The 22,934-nt window shown below is 52.6% G+C and overlaps 1 protein-coding gene across 20 annotated transcripts in view; it reads right to left on the reverse strand.

Annotated features, from left to right (window-relative positions):
* Window positions 1-22,934, reverse strand: part of ATP2B2 (ATPase plasma membrane Ca2+ transporting 2) — a 382,664-nt gene that overhangs the window by 166,307 nt on the left and 193,423 nt on the right. For 11 of the 20 annotated variants that reach the window (XM_005547814.5, XM_045384732.3, XM_065538995.2 and 8 more), the window contains exon 1: window positions 22,257-22,378. The exons of 8 other annotated variants lie outside the window; for them this stretch is intronic. The gene's annotated coding sequence lies outside the window, so the exon portion shown is untranslated. Of the gene's footprint in view, window positions 1-19,941; window positions 20,176-22,256; window positions 22,379-22,934 lie in introns of those variants that run through there. One more of the 20 variants, XM_065538992.2, reaches the window with a different exon arrangement.

Consider the following 22,934-nt stretch of genomic DNA (forward strand, 5'->3'; position numbering starts at 1 on the left):
GACTTTGGGTCTTCCAAGGTTCCTGGGGGTGAGTCCAGGACGGGTGCAGAAAAACTGAGTTCCTGGAAACTCTGGAGGCTTCTCCAGAGACCAGAGGCTTCCAGGGCAGGAGAGAGTGCCCTGAACACCTTGGGGGCAGGTCCTGAAGAGCTCACTGAGGGGTGAACACACAGCCCCCTCCCTCCGGCCACTGTCTGCCTCTCCCGTGGGCATGGGCTGCCCAGGTGCCTTTCTGTGAGATTCCAGAAGGGACAGGCTGCGGGGCCTGCATGCAGGTGAGGATCCTAGGGATGCCCTCAGCGTCTCCCCCTATCCCCACAGCCACGCTGGCCGCGGGGGGTCTCTGTGTCATTTTGAGCTCTTCATGACCCACCTGCTGCTGCCACCATCCCTCTGCCTCATGGCCTGTCTCCAGGCTTCCCACACTGCGTTTTTGCTCCACTTGCTAGCGGGCTGGTCTCTGCATGTTCCAGCCCTGCCCCTGCACTGCTTCACATCCTGCAGGGCCCCCATGGCCCTGGGGGTTGAGCCGTAACTCTGAGGCTGTAGCTGAATTGCCCAGTACACCAGTACATTGCTTCCAGATGCAAAAAGAAACCTTACACATCAGAGGCCCGCAATATAATACCTCAACCATCAGCCAGGGAAGAATCCCCTGAGGGTGAAGAAACGAGTCTGTGTCCTACATAGACCCGCATCTGGGTACCAGCTCACGTCTGTGCAGATTCCTTCACAGTGCTGAGCCTTAGTTTCCTCAGCTGTGAAATGGGCTGAGGCTGTTTCCTTTGCACTGGATAAGATGAGAATAAGATGAAGGTCCTGGGCACAGTGCCTGGCACTGACAGGCCCTAAGCTGACCTGACGCAGGCCCCCTCTGTGAAAGGGGCTGGGTGAGGGCTCAATCTGGGTCTTTGTGCCTTCAGGAAGGGATGTGAGAGGAGGGAGACAGAGACAAGGGGCAGGGGACAAGAAGTGAAAGAGGCTACAGGAGACCAGTAGCCAAAGTCATCACCACCACCAGAAAAGCGGTATCTGCTTTTTAAAATCAGCACTTACTATGTGCTAGGCACCAAAGGTGCCCTCCTTTTGTGGTTTCCTCACCGAAGTCCTGTCGGGAAGGTTTATTATCCCTATTCTACAGCTGTGGAAACTGAGGCTCGGAGAGGTGAGGTTGCCTAGCTGGTGGGTGACAGGGCTGGGAGCTTTGCCCCGAGCTCTGTGCTGGGTGAGGGCACAAGAAGGGACAAAGGGTGAGCAGAGGGATTAGAAAAGGAGGTAGGGGATTGCGGGAGCTCAGGGCAAGCCGGGGCACACCCAGGCACAGCCTCCTCCTGCCTTGGCAGCCCCGCAGCAGGTTCCTCTCCTGCGCCCACTCCCTCCGCTTCTCCCTGCCTCCGTATGGAGCTTTCTAAAGCAGGCCCCTGTGAATCACAGCAAAGACACCAAATTTACTCTGCTCATCTCCAGATTTTCTCCAGAGAACGGGGTGGTGATGCGGGAGTGGAGTGGGGAGAGAGCCTGTCCATCCGCCTACTCGCCTCTGCAGAGAATCACAAAGCCTGGGGTCTGAGGTCCGGATGTTTTGTGGGGCTGGGGCTTCCCGGCTCTGGTTCAGGCCTGCAGGCCGGGCTGTCCCTGGGTGAGGACTGTACTCCTGGGGGTGGGGAAGGGTTGAGTCAGGAGGGTGCTGTGTGCCAGAACCCTGTGAGATCCATGCTGTGAGCACCCACCCCACAAGGTCACTGAGCAGATGTGCGGGCCAGGGCATCACGAAACGCAGCCAGCGCCATTGCAACATCGGGCCGAGGGGTGGTAAGTGAGGACAGGAGGCCACAAGCGGGCATGGAGGCACCCAGGGCAGGTGCCAGGACTCAGGCATCTCCCCTCAGCCAGTGGCTAGGTCAGCATACTTCCACCATACTCATACCACGTCATTCTGCCAGCCACTTGGGCGCCCACTCATCGAGCATAGGATTTGGTCAAACAAACCTTGCTTTGCCACCCACTAGCTGAGTGACTCAGTTTCTCTATCTGTAGAATGGGGATTTCACCATCAAGTGCCTAGAATTGTTGCAGGGATTTAATGAGATGACGACCTGTTTTTCAAACAGCAGCCAGGGGTGTGTGTGTATGTATCTCAGCCCTGCATAAGATGCCTCTATGTCAGGATCAGCCCCGATTTCCACAGGGTGATCTACAAAGCATCAAAAGATCTGGCCCCTCTGTACTTCTACATCATCTACCGCTCTCCCCTTCACACATTTTGCTGCAGTCACAACCGCTGGAGTCTTGAAACGTGCCCAGCATGTTCTCACCTCAGGATCTTCGCCCTGGCTGGCTCCTTTGCTGGAACTGCTCTTTACCAGATGGTGGCATCTTGAACGTCACCTACCAGCGAGGTCCTCCCTGACCACCCTACTCAAGCTGTCCCAGGCAGCCCCTTCGATTCTCACTCATTTTCTTTATAATAATCATCCCAGCCGGAATTATTGTTATTATCATTATTATTATTAGTATTATGAGACAGAGTCTCACTCTGTCGCCCAGGCTGGAGTGCAATGGCATGATCTCAGCTTACTGCAACCTCTGCCTCCTGGGTTCAAGCGATTCTTCTGCCTCAGCCTCCCAAGTAGCTGGTACTACAGGTGTGAGCCACCACACCCAGCTAATTTTTGTACTTTTAGTAGAGATGGGGTTTCATCTCTACTCAATGTTGGCCAGGCTGGTCTCGAACTCCTGACCTCAAGGGATCTGCCCACCTTGGCCTCCCAAAGTGCTGGGATTACAGGTGTGAACCGTTGTGCCCGGCCCCAACCGGAATTATTAATCTTAGTTATTAATGAGAACTTCTCTGTCTTGTTTATCACTATATACCCACTGCCTCAAATGTACCCAGCATGTAGCAAGAGTTCAATAAATATTTGCTACAGGAACAAATAATATGTACTAAGCCTGAAGCATGCTGGTCCTTTCCTTTCTTTTACCTATGCTTAGCACAGCCTCTCCCCACAAGCATGTGTGTGTGCACACACACACAGACACACACACAGACACACACAAATATATACCTCAAAACAAATCTCCAGATGAATTCAAAGAACAAAAACCTCAAACAAGAAAACGGTGTGCTAGGAGGAGGATGCTAGGGGTTACCAGGGTCCTAAGTCCAGTTGTCAGGTCCTGCCTGGCTTACCTTAGGATCTCCACTGAGGCTGTGGGAAGTCAAGATCACCAACAAGGGCAGAGGGCAACTCATCAATTCTCAGCATGAAGCCAGTGGGCCACAAAGCCCTGTGAGTCTCTAGTTCCACGGCCCTGATGGGGGTTGAATAATGTGTCCTACAGGCAGGGACTGTGTCTGATTTCTTCACATCATGTCCCCAGTGCCCTCAGCTCAGAGTAAGTACTCAATGAAAACTTGCTAATGAATAAATGAATGAGGGTGGGAGGTTAGACAGCAGGAAAGGAAACGGAGAGAGTTGGCCATTAATGTTCATGGGAGTCACGAGCTTGGGCCATGGTACCAGGCACCACCCAAAGCCACGATCTGAAAGTGTCTCCAACAGTACTTGCATCCTGTCATGTCCCTGTACAGTAACCTGCAATGGCTCCCACTGCCTCTGAGTAAAATTTTATACTTATTCTGGCAATCGAAGCCTGCTTGTTTTCTCTTTCTGCCTCACTATCTTTTTGCTTCTACCCATTCATCCATTCCTCCATTCACCCATATACATATCTTCCTGCCCATCCATCCACTTATTCTTCTGTCCCTCCATCCTTCTGTCCACCCGTCTACTCACCCATTCATCTATCTATCTCTCCACCCCTCCACCAAACCATCCACCCATCCATCTATCCATCCATCCATCCATCCATCCATCCATCCATCCATCCACCCACCCACCCACCCACCTATCCATCCACCCACTCACAAATCAATCTGTCCATCCATCCATCCATCCATCCATCCATCCATCCATCCATCCATCCATTCATCCATGCCTCCATCCATCCATCCACCCACCCACAAACCCATCTACCCACCCACCCATCCATCCATCTGCCCATCCACCCACCCAATCATCTCTCCATCCATTCATCCATCCATCCATTCATCCATCCATCTATCCATCCATCTACAAATCCTTCCTTCCTTCCTTCCTTCCTTCCTTCCTTCCTTCCTTCCTTCCTTCCTTCCTTCCTTCCTTCCTTCCTTCCTTCCATATTTACTGAGTGCTTACCAGCTTCTACCAGGTTCTAGACAATGTGTTAGGTTCTAGGGTCAACCCAACTCTTCAATTCTAAAACAAAAATTATCTCATTACTTACTTGCAAATCCTGTCTGCTCTACCTCTGAAGCTATCCTGAATGTGACCCCTTTCTCCAACTCCAGTCTCCTCCCTGGTCCCAGCCACCAACCTCTCTCACCACACTCATTGCAGTAGCCTCCTTCCTGCTCTCCTGCCTCTCATCTCACCCCCACAGTCTGTTTTCCACACACAGTCAGACACAAATCAAGTCCCTCTTCTGCTCACAAAGCTCCCATGGCTCCTATTGTTCTTCGAGGAAAAGCCAGGGTCCTTACGATGGCCCACGAGACCCTGTGTGATCCTAGCCCCCAACTTGTCAGCTTTCTGAATTCATCTCCTACCCCTGCCTCCTCACTTTCCACCACCCCACTTCTCCCTTGCTGTTTCTCCAACCCACTGAGCATGTTCCCACGTCAGTGCCTTGGCCATTCCTTAGTCCGGAATCCTCTCCCCAAACAGCCATGAGGCTCCCTCAGGTCTCTGCTGAAAGGCCACCTTCTTAGGAAAGTCTTCCCTGATCTCCTGATTCAAAACAACCCTCTTCATCTCCCTACATCTGCCTTATTTTTCTCCTTGACGATCCACTCACTTACGTCTTTACTTATTGTCTGTCTCCACCTGCTTGAATGCAAGCTCCACAGGGCAGTGAACAGATCTGTTGGGTTCAGTGTGGTATCCCCACTGCCTGGCACACAGTAGGCCCCTAGCTAGCATTTGCCAAATGAATGAATGCTCCCTGCCCCTTTAGGTAAGGTTGGTTGCTTTCATTCTACAGAGGACTTGCATATGCCTTTTGCCAGCGGTTCCCAAATGTGTCTGTTCATAACCCTCCTGGCCTCTCATTAAATGGATTTGCAGGCCCTTTCCCAGGATGGGATTCATGGTTTCCCCTGACTACTTCCCTTCTCACCATCTCTGTCCCTTTCTGAATGCCACCAGATGGGACTCACTGCCTGCTGTGATTCACCGTGCCTCCCCTCTCCCTGCCTCCTATCAGTCCCAGAGCCCTGTCAGCCCATCCCATGCCCTGCTCTTCTGGGAACCTGCCTTCACCTCAGCCTCTGCCCTACCCTAGCTGCACTGTGAGCCTCCAGCCTCATCCCTCCAACCCATTATCCTCACTAGGATCATTGTCCTTGCAGGATGCTCTTAAAGGGCCAAGCTGGCCACATCACTCCTCAGTTTACAACCATTTAGCCTACAGCCCTGGGCTTAACCAGGCCACCTCTCCTGCCATGTGCTGGCCACCCCGGCCTGGTGCCTTCTGCTCTGCACTGCTGGTGGCGGCCTCAGTGGCCTCACTGCTCAAGCGGTGCCTTTGCCTAGAGCACCCTTCCCTGGCTCCCTGTTTTTCCAGCTGGCTGGCTCTTAGCTAGCCTTCCACTTGCCCTCATGGAACCCTCTTGAGGTTGTCCCCTGACAGCCCCAACAACAGGCCAGGGCTTCCCCTTGGCTCCTGCATCCCCCTGGCTTCCTCCAGCCTGGCTGTTATTACACTGACTTACAATTACTGGTTTCTCTGCTAGACCCCATGCTCTGAGTCATAGTGCCCTTGTCCTCAAAGTCAAGCCGGCTGGCTCAGTGCCCATGGACAGGTAACTGTGTATCAATGACCCTCAATTTCCTTATCTGTAAAATGGGAATAATAACTGCTAGATGGATATTGTAATCAAATAAGTCCAGCAAAGCACTTGGAACAAACAGTACATGTCAGTCCATGGCATTCTTTTTTTTTTTTTTTTTTTTTTCTGAGATGGAGTCTCGCTCTGTTGCCCAGGCTGGAGTGCAGTGGTGAAATCTCGGCTCACTGCAACCTCCTCCTCCTGTGTTTAAGCAATTCTCGTACTTCAGCCTCCCGAGTAGCTGGGACTAGAGCTGCATGCTGCCATGCCTAGGTAATTTTTGTATTTTTAGTAGAGTTGGCCAGGTTGGTCAGGTCTGGCTGGTCTCGAACTCCCGGCCTCAAGTGATCCGCCCACTTCAGCCTCCCAAAGTGCTGGGATTACAGGTGTGAGCCACTGCACCCAGCAATCCACATCATTCTTATTCAGAAAATCCTACAGACTGGGAGCTCAGGGGCTGCATCCAGTAGGTGCCTGTAGCTGCCCTGGGCCCCCTGCACCTGGCAGGGGTGGAGCCAGGGGGACTGGCGGATCACTTTGGCTTCTTGTGACTTTCTCCTTAGTAAGAAGCCTCTATCTGCTTTGTTGATATTTTAAAATATCTGTTATTTGATTTGGGGGTGAAGGAAGCACCTTTTCAGCTTTGTGTTGTTTGCTATGCTGTTTTCTCTTCTAACCTTTGAGCCTGTTTTCTGACTTTGCCTCCTGCCCTTGTTTGTGTGTAGCTTTTTAAAGCTGACCTTTTGCATCTGACCTTTTAATCTGAGCTCAGACTCCGTGCCCTTGCTCTGGGTATCAGGGGTGCTTGGTTGGGGAGGGGGCAAAAATGCATCCTACTGTGGCACACCTTCCACAGGGAAGCTCTGACTCCGGGCATCCACTAGGAGCCCGCCTGTGCCGGGCACTGCACATGTGCTGGCTCCTTCATTCCTTTGTTTTTTTTTTTTTTGAGACAGTGTTTCACTCTTGTCACCCAGGCTGGAGTGTAGTGGCACCATCTCGGCCCACTGCAACCTCTGCCTCCCAGGTTCAAGCAGTTCTCCTGCCTCAGCCTCCTAAGTAGCTTGGATTACAGGTGCACACCACCATGCTTGGCTAATTTTTGCATTTTCAGTAGAGATGGGGTTTCACCATATTGGCCAGGCTGGTATGGAATTCCTGACCTCATGTGATCTGCCCACTTCGGCCTCCCAAAGTGCTGGGATTACAGGTGTGAGACAACACGCCCGGCCTGGCTCTTTCATTCCTTAATGGGGCCCATAGTGGGTATCCCATAGCTGGCAAACAGTAGGGCTGGCAGCAACAAGGTCCTTGTCATCTACACTAGCTTCTGCCACTTCTCATTCCATGACTGCTGAGCCACCAGGATGACCATGGTACATTGCTAAGTGACAAAATAAAGTCATGGGCTACACATAAAATGACACCATTAAAAAAGAAATGAACCCCCTCCAAACTTATATCTGCCAGTATATGAAAGAACAAACAAGAGAAAGAAACAGCAAGTTATCAGATTTCCTCAGATTTAAGTCCAATTGTAAGTCAAGCCATGATTTTATATACCATGAAGAAAGAAAAAAGGACTTCCAATAAAACTATGACGTGCTGTCAACTGCAACACATATCCTGATTTCAGAGATGTTAAAATGTGGGGAAAAAAGTGCATCCCAGAATTGACAAAAGAGGGTATCGACAGTGGTTACATCAGGTAAATGTGGGATGTGAGGAGAGGAAAATTATTCATTTTGCCATAGATCCTTCTGTATCATTCCATTTGTTGCGACAAGCATGCATTATTTTTGTAATTCAAATGACTGTAGTTTAAAAAAGGAAAATAGGGTTTTCCAAGCTGTTGCTGCCTGGTTTCTTTTCTGGCCACCTCGTGGGTTGGGGACACAGTAATTGCTGGCTTCTCCAGGGTGCTCTGCTGGGGGAGAAGCTGGGGGCTTGTCGGCGGGTGGGGCAGGTAAGCACCAGGCAAGGAGCACTAGCCTCTTTCCAGAGCTTGGCCTGCATGGGTCTAATCAGCAGAAATTTCCTTTTATTAAGGCCTGGTCCCCAAATCCCTCATTAAGGGCTCTTTAAGCTGGAAAGTACACAGTGCAGCCACAAACAATGCGACAAAGCCCAGATTTCCAAAGAATGGGACAGCTGAGTGCTCTTCCTCCCTGGAGACCGTTTCACTGAGCCCCACCTCCAATCTAGAGCCTTGCCTTCTTTCTCAGGCCTCCCTCCATGGCTGCTACCTGATGTCAGACTCGTTCCAGATGAGCTTCTGTCTGCACTGGCCCTCTCCCCAGCTAGAAAGCATGCCATGGGAGACTGTGAATTGCAGCTGTCTCATTTGCGACTGCAACCCCTTTGCCCATGCTCTCCCTCTCACCCCTCTTCCTTCTCTCTCTGGGGGGTCCAGAGAGGCTCAGGAAAGGCAGGCGAATCGAGGCGGGGATTTCTGGGCAACCTCTTCACTATCATTTCTTTCCTGTCTTGCAGATACCAGGTCAAGTGTGATGGTGAGGGAGGACACTGGTGTCCCTTTCACAGCTGCGCAAAAGAGAGCAGATGGAACTTGAACTTGGCCGGGGCTGTCACCCAGGATGGCTTTCAAAGGACATTTTCTAGGATGGCTCTCCTTCTCTGCTCCCACTACCTCCCTCGAGAGAAGGGCTGTTCTGGGTTTGTTCTTCCCTCCCCAGTACCACCTCTCCATATCTGGCCAATTCATTTGTTCATTCATTCATTCCACAAAAATCTGCTGAGCACCTCCCCTGTCCTAGGCCCTTGAATACAAAAGTGAATGAGACAGATATGCTTCCTGCCCTCAAGCTACTGATTGTCTAGGGAAGACAGACAGACAACAAACAAGAGAATAAATACAGAAAATAATGCCAACTGTGGTACATGCTATTCAAAAACAAGTGCTGTGACAGGGAATATTGGTGAGGAGGTCGGGGGAGCTCTTTCAAATAGATCAGGGATGGCCTCAATGAGGAATTACCATTCAGCTAGATGAGAAGGAATCTACGAAATAAACAGAAGGAGAAAGTGTAGTCTAGATGGGGAAATAGCATGTGCAAAGGCCCTGAGACAGGAAAGAGGCTGATGAGTTTGAGGCACAGAAAGAAGGGCAGTAAATGAGAGAAAAGCCAGGAGAGGGGTGAGGGATGAGGGGTCAGACCCAGAAGGGCTTCCAGGCTGCAGAAAGGAGTCTGGACTTGTTCCTATATATCAAGGGGAGGACTGTGGAGTTTCAAGTAGGGACACTACAATCTGATTTATATTCTTAAAAAAGATATCTCTGGCCACACAAGAAGAACAGACAATTAAAAGGGCAAGAAAGGATCTGGGGGACCATTAGGGAAGGCCCCTCCCTTCATCTATTCTACAAGCATGCACTCAACAGTGTTCTAATGAAATCACTGAAAACAAACACAAACACAAAACCAACAAAACACACTGACTGGAGATCATGACTCCAGAGGCCCAGGGTCTGCTGCCCGGGAACTTACAACAAAGGGAGGGGCAGGAAGGCCCTCACAACGGCGAGGCACTTAGGTAGGGGTTGAAAGTCAGGCAAAGGCTCAGAGGCAGGGAAAAGGGTCAGTGTGAATAGAGCCTATGCTCCAGTTCATATCACATGGCCAAATTTCTAACCGACCTGACAAAGGAAAAGTGGCATGAAGGTGAAGTGTGGGGCTGGGAAGGTAGGGCAGGGACAGGCACTCCATCACAAATGCATTGGACACAGACCGAGGAGTCTAGGCTTTATCCACTCGGCAGTGGGGAGCACTGAAGACTTTGACCAGAGTGACAGGCCTAGTGGACATTCTGAGAAGTTTCCCCTGCTGGCCATGGGGGCTATGGGGAAGGCTAGGGTGAGATTAAGGGAAAGATGGTGAAAGGTGGGACCTTGCCCCGCCAACTCTGATCCCACAACTGCTGCTATCACTGACAGCTGATTTTTCGTAGAGATTCCCTTGCATCAGGCATGGTTCTAGGCTCCTTACATGTAACTCACTTAATCTGTACTAGAATCCCATGAGGTTGGTATTAGTATTTTTGCCCATTTTACAGATGAAGAAGTTAAGTCATTTGCTCAAGGTCACATAGCTAGGAAGTGTTGGGGAATCAAGCCCAGGCCCTCAAGCTCCAGGGTCTGCTCTTAACCAATGCCCTGTGCCTTCTCCTCCAGTTAAGATGCCATAATTCTGCATCCTGGGATTTAATCTTTGGGAAGTGCCCTTGGCTGCCCTCTGAGTCCTCAAGAACACCACAACACAGTCCTCAACGGACATTAACTGACCAGCATGTTCTATTGCTAACCTGCCGTGTGACTGGGGACAAGTCCCTGGACCTCTCTGAGGATCTGTGCAGTGTAATAAGAATGACTCCTTTACAGAGTGGACTTCAGCCCCACATGTTGCTACCCGGGGTGATAATCATCACCCTTGGCATTGGGTGGGGGCTATGCACATACCTCAAATCATCTCCACAATGGCTATGGTCATTTTCCCCCAAGACAGACGTCAAAACCCTGAGGCTCAGAAAGGAACAATAACTCACCAAGGGGGATACAGCTTGTCGGTGGCAAAGTTGGAATTTGAATCACAGTTTCCTCAATAGTAGCTGGCAGGTGCTTAAGACATGTAAACCACCTCTTCCCCAAATGTGGAGCCAGTGTGGCTCCAAACCTTCAAGAGTCACCTGCTGTCTTTTAGGGAGGCAGGATAAAGACCAAGGACACGGTCAATTCCTGGGGGCCAGGCCTGTTGCTGCTGAAGAGTCAGTCTCAAGGATACCCTGAACTTGTCCCCATGGGCAGTTGTGTTGGGACATGGGCCAGGTATGAATCACCCTATTCCCAGTTTGAGGTCCCGAGCCATCCCTCTTTCCTGGAGAGTTTGGGGAGGGGCTAATACCATGGACAGAGTGCTGGGCTTTGGACTCTGCTCTGCAGCCTTTGTCAACTCCACTCCGGCCTCAGTCTCCCTTTGGGTCCAATGCAAAGGGGCAGGAGCAGAGGGGCTAGCCGAGAGGCCTTGGACAAGCCATCCCACATCTCTGAGACCACGTCTGCTCGTCTGTAAATGGATCCAGTCGCAGTGGTGAGGGTAAAGGAAACTTATGCACGCGGAGCCCCTAGCAGGGAAATTGCTCGCTAAATGAGAGCTGTCTTGGTTATGACAGGTTACCCGGGGGGCTGTAGTGAAGCCCACTGTAGACGTTCCCAGGGCCAGGGAAGCTGATGTCTCCATTCAGCTCAGAATTTCCTTCCCCTGAGGTCATGGGGCAGACTCAGGCCTCTGAGAGGGCAGAGAAGTGTCTAGAAACAGCCCTGGGTTCCAGTGCCTGGTCTCGCTTTACTTTATTGCCACTCCCTGAGTGCAGCAGTGGCCCAGGCCATGTACTCTTCACCACACTGGCCCCATTTTCAGGATAAGGAAACTGAGGCTCTGGAAGCTCTAAAGACTGGTGGTGAGACTGAGTCTCGGTCCTGGAAGTTATTCATGGCCTAGCTCCCAAGCTGGGCACCAGCAGTCGGCTCCCACCTTCTACCTGGGGCTGCCTCAGCCTCCCAGCGAGAGTTGTTTCTGGAGCTGATTCATCTCTGAGCTCAGCCAGGAGCCCGACAAACAGCCTGGTCCACACCAAGTACTTAGCTAATATTGGTTTTATTGATTTACATTCTATACCCTCTTCAGGATGCTCTGAGCTCAGAAATCTGAAATTGGCTGGGGTGGGATGGAGAGAAGGGCTTCATTTTAATCTGAAGTGAGTCATATAAGTTGATAAATTTAGAAGTGGCCTAAAGAGCTCTTAATCTGCTGCCTTCAGATAGTTGCTAGGAAGAGACTGGTACCCAGCAACCTTTGCATCCCAAATCCACATAATAGAGTGGACACTGTTGGTGCCCACCCTAGTCCTCCTTACCAGTCTGCAGATCCCACAGCCCAGCTCCTGGGAGCTAGAGCTCCCGGCTGACCCTTCTCTGCAGGCTTGCCCTGGGAAGAACAGGAGCTCCTGTCCTGGCAATTGCACACAGCATCCTGCTCAGAGGGCAGCCGTGGCCAATAACTATCTGACACGGGGTATGAAAGGCCAGCTCTTTTGCCTCAAGGCAAAGCCAACCCTGGGGTGCAGTTCGTGCCTCACATCCTCCATGGGATCAGCTGAGGCCACATGCTTGTTTCTCTCCTTCTCTCCCTACCTTGCTTCCTTTCAGCCCCTTTCTCCTGAGCACGGTCTCATGCTTGCTCCCAGGGAGTCCAACCCAAGATCCATACATATTGCACTCTACACGCAGACAGTAGCTCCATCCCTCCAGCCCTGCCCCTTCCCCCATGACCTGGACATCAGCAATGTCCAGGCAACTTTGAATTTTAGACATTTTAAGTCTCAGGGGGCCCATCGGGCCCCAAAAGGCTTGTTTCAAAGATGGGAAACTGATGCTCAGAAACAGACTGTGAGTTGTCCAAGGTCACTTGAAGTGTTTGTCATGGCTGGCTACACCCAGGTCTTTGTCCTCTCCCCAACTTCAATCTACTTTGTGGCCCTGGCCTGTTTGGTGGCTGGACCAGCTGGCCAGCCACGGCTTTTGCTGTCTCCAGGAGGGAATTTTGCTGTGTCAACTCTGCAGAAGCCACTTGGAGGCCAGGAGAGTGCTGGCTGGTAGGCTGGCAGGATGGTTGGCAGGCTCTGCTGACCTTGGGCAGCTGTGGGCAGGGTGGGCATCCCAGTTTGGCCCCTTCCACTGTTTGTGGTGGACAGGCAGAAAATTGAGGGAAGATGGAAACCACTTCTAATGAGGGCCCTAATTACTCTGTGGATCTCTGAAGCACTGGTGATGCATCTGGTGGTGGCTTCTTCTAGAAACCCTCCCTCCTATGGCAAAAACTCCTTTCTCCATAAGAGAAAGAGTCCTGAACCAACATGGGCAAAGAGGCAGCATTGGGCTGGTGTCTGGACACTGGGCTGTGGTTCCAGTCTGCTGGGAGCCAGCTATGTGACTCTGGGCAAACCAGCATGCATCTTGGCCTTGGTTTTCTCAGCTATAAAGCAAGTGCAGCTTCAATTGCTATTATTTTATTGAGCCTAGTGTTTATTTTAGCTATCATTTATTGAGCTAGAAGAGGCTCATTAGAAGTTCATCAAATAATAATTGCTTACACTTCTGCCAAGTGCTGTCCTAAGCACTTTAATTTTACTTAATCCTCACAATAATCCTATGAATTGGATACTTTTGTTATCCCCATTTTACAGATGGTGAGACTAAGGCACAGAGAAGTTAAGAATTAGAATCCCAGAGTCTGTGCTTTAAATTCTTCCTTGTACTATGGTCTTTGTTGTTTATTTTGCATGGCCATTTATTAAGCACCTACTGCATATGGGCACTCTGCTGGTCATGTGATACACACATAAGTTTGCCGACTTCTCACAACTGCTCCGGCAGGCAGGTGTTCTTTTGCTGATTGTTTTAGAGTGGACACAAAGGCCCCGGTGAGGGACCCACCACAACTGAGCTGGGGAGGCAGGTGGCAATCCTGCCTTCTTCCCAACAGCCTGGTGGCCCTGTTCTAAGCCCCTTATAAAACTGATCTTATTTATCATATTTTGTTGACTCTAACCTGAATCACTACTTTATGTATATTTAAGAAATAAAAGGCATGGCTGTTTCCACTGTGGTGTACCACCAGTTGTCAGGCACAACCTGGTTTCAGAGACGTCAAAATGTATATCTTGGAATCCACACAGTTCAGTCTCCGACACAACAACCTGATGAGGCAGGCAGTGTTGTCATCTCCGTTTGACGGTGGAGGGAACGGAGGCTGGGGATTAAGGACATGCAGCTGGTCAGCGGCCAGGCATCGGATTTGACCCCAAGCAACCTGGGCCCAGACATTGTCCTCGACTACTGTGCTACATCACCGCTAAGTCAGGCCCATGTAGGATGGCGTGCCCTGCCCATGGGCACAGATTTAAAAACTTCGGAAGGATCACTGAGCTGGAGCCCAGCACCCTCTGCTCTGGATGAGCCTGTGGGTCTCACTCAGCGTGGATGCCTCAGGCACGCAGGAGGCACCCCAAATGGTCGCCAGAGCATCCCCTGCCCTCCACTGCCTCCACAGCTCCCTTGGGCCTGCAAGGCAGGTGTTTGATGGAGCTGGGCTAGAATGAGTTCATCCAGATGATGCTCCCCATGGCTCCCACAAAATGGTCCCGGGGCAGCCAGACACGGCCCGGTAGAGTAGCCCAGCCAGCACGGAAAAGGCGCTGCTTTACATAAAACTGTCTTCAGAGGCGGTGCAGAAGCTTGCAGAGACCTGCTTCCTTCCTTCAAAGCTATATGGTGCTTGGACCCCAACCAGTGTCATCCATTCACTGCTTCTCTTGTAGGCTCCAGCAACCTCATACGCTCCACTATGGCACGACTGCTCCCACTTTTCCCAGAAATCAAATCCACCCTCCTTGGACTAGGATGTGCCCCTTCTGGGGACATCTTTAAGATGCCCAGAAGCAGGGCGGAAACTCAACATATTTCAAATGCCTGGCATGATGAGGGCTCCATTTGAGACATTACCTACCCATCATCTCGTGGCACAATCTTGTGAGGCAGGTTTTTCCCACTCCGCTTTGCTTACCAGGATGCCAAGCTCAGAGAAGCAAAGCTACCGGCCCAAGGTCACACAGTAGTAAACATTGGCATTAGGATTTATACTCAAGTCTTCTGATGCCACAAAGGAGGCCACTTTCCATCAATTTCTGGCCAGGCCCTGAGCCAAGTGCTTCCTTCGCATTATTTCACCAAATCCTCACACAACAAATAATAGCATCATCATAATACTACACTATCCCATCTTACAGGAAAGAAAGCATTCTCTGAGCCTCAACCTGGACCACACCCGGGCCAAGCACTGTACTTGGATCCCGTTTGCCTCACATGACAACCAGCAAGATAGGTGCTCATCTAACCCTCGGTTTACGGAGGAGCAAACTGAGGCGAAGTCACCGGTTCAACCACACACAACTGAATGCACACGACTGAATAAGCAATTCCCCTCCCACGTATTACATGGAAAAAAAAAGCATTTGTAAAGTGCTTGTGGACACATTTTAGCGATTAGTACTATTATGATGAACGTTTCGGTACTTGGCAATTACCCCACAAAGTCAGTGCTGCTGCCCCTATTCTCCGGGAGAGCACAATGACGTTCACAGAGTCAGTGACAGAGATAAGGAACTGTGGCTCTCAATCCTCTGCCACATGTTGGTCTCCTGGGGCCATGGCTGGACCCCTTCACACCTTGAAGCTCCCCTGCCTGTCTCCAGCCTCTCTCTGGGGCCCAGGAGCTCCTGCAGACCTGGGGTCTTCATAGGGCTGGCTGGAATTCTTGCCCCATGGGTTCCCAGCTGTGGGCCCTAAGGGGTCTCTGGGTATCCCCCAGCCAGCTACAAAAAGGTGGAAACGTGAAGGAGCACCAGGGATCTGGGTTCAAATCTCAGCTCTGCCCCTCACTTGCTGTGTGACTTGGCCCATTCTTTTTTTTTTTTTTTTGAGATAGAGTCTCGCTCTGTCGCCCAGGCTAGAGTGCAATGGCTCGATCTTGGCTCACTGCAACCTCCACCTCCCGGGTTCAAGTGAGTTTCCTGCCTCAGCCTCCTGAGTAGCTGGGATTACAGGCATGCACCACCAGGCCTGGCTAATTTTTTTTTGTATTTTTAGTAGAAACGGGGTTTCGCCATGTTGGCCAGGCTGATCTCGAACTCCTGACCTCAGGTGATCCACCCGTCTTGGCCTCCCAAAGTGCTTGGACTACAGGCATGAGCCACTGCACCCGGCCCGACTTGGGCATATTCTTTTTTTTTTTTTTTTTTGAGACAGAGTCTCGCTCTGTCGCCCAGGCTGGAGTGCAGTGGTGCAATCTCGGCTCACTGCAAGCTCCATCTCCCGGGTTCACACCATTCTCCTGCCTCAGTCTCCCGAGTAGCTGGGATTACAGGTGCCCGCCACCACGCCCGGCTAATTTTTTGTATTTTTAGTAGAGACAGGGTTTCACTGTGTTAGTCAGGATGGTCTCGATCTCCTGACCTCGTGATCTGCCTGCCTCAGCCTCCCAAAGTGCTGGGATTACAGGTGTGAGCCACCGCGCCCGGCCGGGCACATTCTTAATGTCTCTGGGCCTTGGCTTCTGTAATCTGTAAAATGGGTGATGGTGAGGAAGAGGTAAGACTGGGTGCAGGTCTTATGAGCAATAAACACCTCATAAATCTTAGTGACTGCAGTGGGGTGAAGGGTGTCCCATCCAAAGTTCATGCCCACCTGGAACCTCAGAATGTGACCTTGTTTGGAAATAGGATCTTTGCAGATGGAATTAGCTAAGGATTTTGAGATGAAATCATCTTGGGTTTAGGTTGGGCCCTAAATTCAATGACCAATGTCTTTAGAAGCAGAAGAGAGGACACCGAAAGACACACAGGAGGAGGTAAGGTGATGAAAGCAGAGATGGGCGTCACACAGCCACAAGCTGAGGAAGAGCAAGGGTTGCCGGCCACCGCCCGCAGCTAGGGAGACAAGGGACAGGCTCTTCCTCAGCCTCTCCAGGAAAAGCCAGTCCTGCTGGCTCCTGACTCTAGACTTCTGGCCTCCAGAAGTGGGAGACAATACACGTCTGTTGTTTGAAGCCACCTAGCCTGTGGTCATTTGTTACGGCAGCTACAGGAAACAAACACAACGGGCTGTCCCTGCAGTTGCTCTCCTTGCTAATTCCTGAGACTCGCAGTGTTTCTGACCCTTCACTCTAAGGGACAGTGGGCAGGAGAAGCTGCCCTCACCAAAGACACTGGAGGGCAGGATCACTGACCCCTCTCACAAGGAGAGACCTTGGGACCAGAGGGCTAACACAGCTTTTCCAAGTGGTGAGCCGGCCTGGGACCCAGCTCTCCCGATCCTCAGACCAGCGCACTCTCCCCCATACCCAGGGACCTCTCTTGCTTTAGGAACCTGAGCCGTGGCCCCTGCTCGGGCCTGGTCACCTTGCCTTCCTGGCCCTGCCAGCCGTGGTCCCTGGCCACATATCTGGAACTCTCTGACCCTGCAGAGATGTCCTGGACTGTGAATGATGCTTCTAAGGCTTTACCATCACTCCCCCTTCCCCCTGCCTCCAGGCTGTCAAGTGAAGATCAGGGTGAAGCCCAAGCCACACTGCCCAGCAGGAGGTCCCAGGAGTTGTCCATAGCATAACCCATTTTTTAAAAGTTTTTTTTTTTTTTTTTGAGACCGGGTCTTGCTCTGTCACCCAGGCTGGAGTGCAGTGGCACAATCACGGCTCACTGCAGCCTCAACCTCCCGGACTCAAGCGATCCTCCCACCTCAGCCTCCTGCATAGCTGGGACAACAGGCATATGCCCTGCTAATATTAAAATTTTTTGTAGAGATGAGGTCTCGCTATGTTGCCTAGGCTGATATTAAACTCCTGGGCTCAAAATATCCTCCCACCTCCGCCTTCTAAAGTGCTGGGGTTACAGGCGTAACCCAGCCTCACCCATTCTTTATTGTAGTTATACAGCAGGCCTCTGAAATGGACAGCCTGGGTAACATACTCCCACTTTACAGATCAAAAAATCAAACCTTGAACAGGCAAAGAGACTAACTCAAGGGCACTCAGCTCCTAAGAGGCAGAGGTAGGTCTCGAACTCACACCCTGTGATTCTCAATCCACATGGATTCTCAGTCTCAACAGCTTCCATTCACTGTGCCTCAAATAGGATTCACACCCTAAACTCAGCACTTCATGTCCACAGCTTCTCCATGTGCCCCTCACATTAGCCTGCAAAGTGGATACTACCATTATCCCATTTTACAGATGGGGGAACTGTGGCTCCACCCCATTTTTTGAACCCCAGGGCCTCACCTTGGTATATCTTTTCAGTATATTACCAATTCTTAATGAGGGGTAAAGCCAGATACCAATTGTCTATGTCCAAGGGACTTTCTCCCTAAACATGTACTTGTCTGAGGCTCCCCCTGGGAGAGAGAAATGAATTTCTGCAGGTTCAAGCGTCTAGCCTTGGAGAGCAGTGGGGAGGCTTGGGTGCCCAGATTCCAGGCAGGAGCAGCAATGTGTGCAGGAGGCACCAGACAGCTCGGTGGCAGCACCTTGGGAGCTGGCGGGGGCTGAGAGGAGTCATGTCCTGCACCTTAGGGTCTCCCAGGCCCCCAGCCCTGACCTTGCACCTACTGTGTGTGAATCACTTCCCTCACACACGTGATTTGAGATCTTCCCAACAGCCCTGCTTTAAGTCTGTAAGACTGAAGTTTAGAGAGGAGAAGCCATTTGCTCCAAGGCCATATGACTGGGAGAGGCATCACCAAGACTCGAACCCAAGGCCTGGTGAGTGCCCTTGTAGCATGGCTCCCAGCTGCCTGCTGAGAAGATGGCATTGCTTTGGATTTGAGCATTGATTGGTCCTCAGGAGGGCCTGATTTAGCTGTGCAGGGTGAAGCCAGGGGCCAGGGGTTGGTAGGGGACTGGTGGGGAGAGGACATGAGTTTCAGTCTCATTCAGTCACCCACTAGTCTGGAGACCTCTGTTTCCCCAGACGTGACAGGCACAGGGGGAACAGCATGGTGTCTAGGCCAACCCCAGCTCTGAGAGCCTATGTGCTCCACCAAGCCCACTCTTAAGCACCTCAGCTCTCCGGGGTGCAGAGTGAAATGGGTGAAAATCCAGGGGTACCTGTGGAAATGTAGCCCCTGGGACCTCCCAATTCATCAAGGTGGGGCCCAGAAATCTGCCCCCATCAGGTGATCTTTAGGTTAATTAATGCATTAATGGGTTTCCTGACCCAAACCTGTGACTGGGCAGGGGGAACACAGAGGAGGGCAATGGGACAGCAGGGGGAGGGGCCGGTGTTTCACGCTCTGCACATAGCATAAGCCACAGGCAGCTCTTTTGACCTCCAGTCTGCAAACTAGACATTTCATTCCCCTTTTTCCTTTCTGATCTCGGAGTTGGCCAATTGCAGCAGCAAGGTGCTCACCTACTCTGGCTCCTGGTCCTAATGCCAATCACACCTTTGTGCACAGCCCTCTACAGTGTCCAGGGCTCTCAGGCAGCTGTGGGATAACGCAGGGCAGAGATAGGCCTGCCTGGTCACAGATGAGAAGATTGAGGGCAGAGAGATGAAGTGACTTGGCCAAGATCACACAGCTGGTCAGAAGCGGGGCTGGGTCCAGGGTTCTCATACTTTTGACCTAGAGTCAAATACCTGGGGAAAACCAGGGACCCACACACACCCCTGCTGCTTCTTGTCTGGGGCCCGAGAGCACTTGCAAGAAGTCCAGCTCTCTACAGAACACCGTGTGGCCTTGGACAAGTCCCTGTGCCTGGCTGGGCCTCAGTTTCCTTTTTATAAACGGTCCCAGCTAGGTGGCCTAAGAAGGCATCTGTCTGCTTTGGCTTTCTAGGCATCAGCAACTCCACAGGGTAAAAGGATGGCAGAGTGGTCCGGCTGCCTAGGTCAGGGCCACGCCTACCTGGGGAAGGCTCCTCCACCTTCATCCATAGGAGATCCTCTTCACTCTTTCTCGGAATCTTGCCAAAAAATTCTAAATTCTTGAGCTATAGGTTCCCAAAATTTTGGTGCCCCAATTTAAACTGGCCTCATGTCAAAGAGTCAAAACGGGTAGGCAGACGCCTGGTGGCCTGGCTTCTACCTCCCCTCTGCCACATTCCAGCTGTGTGACCTTGGGTGAGTGGCTTTACCTCTCTAGATACAGTGTCCTCATCTGGGACATGGGGATAACAGGGCTGTGGGTGTCCTCACTGAGATGATACGTGCAAAGCAGTTAGCTGGGTGAATGCTAGCTGGATTACTATTATTTACTTGGGTTCCCTGACGCATACCTGCGGCTAAGCTGGGGGAAGGCAGAGGAGAGCAGCGGGACAGTATAGGAGGGTGCCAGCATTTCAGGCTCTGCATACAACGTGAGCCACAGCAGCTTCTCTGACCTTCAGTCTGGAGGGGACTTTGGAGTCCACTGAAGATGTTCCAGGCCCCAGCTCTCAGAGAGACTGGTCTCAGAGAGATGTTCCAGCTCTCAGAGACCCCACAGCAGTGGGCTGGTTTCCTGGTGCCGGGGAGAGGGCTGGTGGGGCCAGTCTGGGCTCCTGGCTGTCTGGGCCACGGGCAGCAGCTGCACTCCTGGCTGCCTCTGTCTCCTTTCCAACTTTGGGCAGCCTTCTCTGAAGAACAATAACCCAAGATGGCCTTGCTGAGTCTAATCACAGCTCCCTGGGAATATGGGCTGGCCCTCCCCCCATGCCTGTGTGAGGCTGTGGCGGGCACTTAGGATCCAGTATCCCTCTGTCCTCATCGGAAGTTCCTTAAGGGGCAAGCTCTCCCTAGCACCCACAGAGCCACCTTGCCTCCTGGAAGCTGAGGGGGCGGGTGTGTGCACGCAGTGTCCGCAGAGGTGCTGCATCTGTGTGCCTGTGGCCGTCTTCTTATGTGTGCAACTGACATTCACCTGTGGGCACATTCCAGCATGCCATGTGCCTGCCAGTGCACAGGCAGGCACGCAGATGGCATTCGGAGCCCCACATGTGTGTGCCTGTTGTTTTCACACCTGAGCCAGCCCTCACGTGGGTACACACATTTGTGGCTATTGCAGGGCAATGTGTGCAGCCTACTGCTTTCCTGTGTTAGTGCTACACGCATGTGTGGGCACGCTGCATGCACAGGTGTGTGTGTGTGTGTCTGTGTACTGCATTCGTGTGTGTGCTGTGTTTTGCATGTCAGCATGTGGTGTTCAGGAACGTAGGTTGTATTTACAGGTGCTGGGGTGTGGGCATGGGCATCCCATATGTGTGTATATGATTTGGACATATATGATACACTACTTATGGGTACTATATTTGTATCTGTGCATATGTGTGCATCTGTGGGCATGAATATGCCCTGATGTGAATGGGACTAGGGTGTGAAGGTGGCTAAATAATGGTGGCCATCAGCGTATTTCCTGGACCCCCCAGTCCCCCACAGGACTTCCCAGAGCTGCAGCCCCTTCTTTGCCACTGCTCCTTCAACGAAGTTAACAGGCGGAGGCCCCCGAGGCCTGCGCTCCAAGCCCCCTCCTACTGCACACGTCAAAGGAGAATTTCTCCGGATGGCGCCCGCGGCTCCTGGAAATACCCCAAACGTCAGCTCTGCCTCCTCCCAGCGATTCAGAGAGCAATGCAGGAGAGGAGGGAGCCCCTTCCACGCTAGGCTCAGGGCATGCAGCATCGCACTAAGACCCTCTGCCGGCTGGTCAGGCTTGCCTGCTCACTTACCCTTCTGAAGGTCGAGCCAGGTTGGGCCTCTGCATGGAGGACCCAAGACCCCCAGGGCCCTTGCCTGATTGGGGCAGGCCAGTCCACAGCACCCCCCAACCCCCAACCCCCAACCTGGGTGAGCAGAGGACAGCCATGGTGTGGAATGGCTACTTGGCTAGAAAGGGGTGGCTGCCAGCAGCAACCCACTCTCAGGGAGTCCTGAGGCCCCCTGCTGTATTTTCCCATCCTGACCCTGCAGGGGGCAGGGAGGAGCCTCAGGTGCCATAGCCCTCAGCTGGAGACCACTGAGGCTGGCCTAGGAAGTGGGCTTCTGGGCAGAGGGTGTCAACTCCACCACCCAGCATGACTGCTGCAAAATGGCCTGGCCACCCCTTCCTGCCACCCTCCTGGCCAGGGAGGGGACCCAGGGACACGTCCCTGCCACCACATGACCCGGCTGGCCTGACCCAATGGGTCCCGGCACACAGCTGCCCACCCCACCAAAGGGACCCTTCACAGGGGCCTCCCCCTGCCTCTTTCCTGGGACTCTGACCAGGGTGGGCAAGGGGCACCCTCCAGTCCTCTTGGTCTCCCTGGGACTGGCTCAGAGAGAAGAGAACCTTGTCCCCCACCACCAGCTTGCTGGCCCTTGCATAACATCCTTAGGGGGCATTTGCAGTCCAGAGGCTGCCGGAATCTACCTGAGACCCCGGACATCCGCTTGTCCGAGGCCCCCCTGTCCTAGTCCCCAGCATCCAGCCGTCCCCCGAAACACGCGGACCCTCACACTAGTGTCTCCCTCAGCGGCGGCTCCCAATGCAGCCTCGGCTGCTGCCAGATAAACAAGCCCTGCTCCCGCCCCCCCTTCACGCTGCCACCGCCACCACCATCAGCACTGAGAAAAATCAAATGAAATGAAACAAAATAAAATGGGTGAGGGAGGAAGGGGAGAGTGGAGTGGGGCGCTTTTTATTTTTTATTTTCTCATGCTGGGGGATGCCGGTACTTACTTGGCTATGAAAATCACCACCAATCCTGCACGGTTTCCCGGCGGGCAGCCCCGTAATCGCGGTGCGGCAGCTGGTGCCGCGGCTGAGCCCAGCCAGCGTGCCCGGGCCCCTCTGCAGACTGTACCATCCTGCCCGAGCGGGTGGGGGGCGGGGGGCGGAGGCGCCGGCGCCGGTTCTAGGAGAGCATCTCGCCGGCAAAATGCAATCTCGGGGGAGGCAGAGGCCGCCCCTGCCGCTGCTGGAGGCTGGGGGATGGGGGCGGGAGGACTAGGGAGGGAGGGACACAGGGAGGGCCGGTTCTGGAGGGGGGACGCGGGAGGAGAGTGGGGGGCGGGGGGTGTGTGGACCGAACCACCACGGTGTTGTTTGCGGTTTTAATTCCTCCCGTGGGATCATGAGGAACCGAAGCTGGCAGAGTCCCAGGAATATGCCCGCTCCCCAGAAGCAGGAGGGAATGTCAAGGGCACGGAGAGGGTAGGGCTGGGCTGTGCTGGAGGGAAGGGGGTCCTGAGAGTGGTGGTGGGGGGAACGGGAGCAGAGAGGGAGGATTTTGCTCAAATGGCCCCAAGTCCTCCCTTGCTCTCTGGGGGACTTATCTGGTTGGTCAGGCGCTCTTTGTAGTCAAGGCACCCCCAGACCTGGGGGACAAAGGGGCAAAGGTCGTAAGTGGAGAGAAGT

The sequence above is a fragment of the Macaca fascicularis genome, chromosome 2 (genome assembly GCF_037993035.2).
Source record: "Macaca fascicularis isolate 582-1 chromosome 2, T2T-MFA8v1.1".
In the NCBI taxonomy this organism is placed as follows: Eukaryota; Metazoa; Chordata; class Mammalia; order Primates; family Cercopithecidae; genus Macaca; species Macaca fascicularis.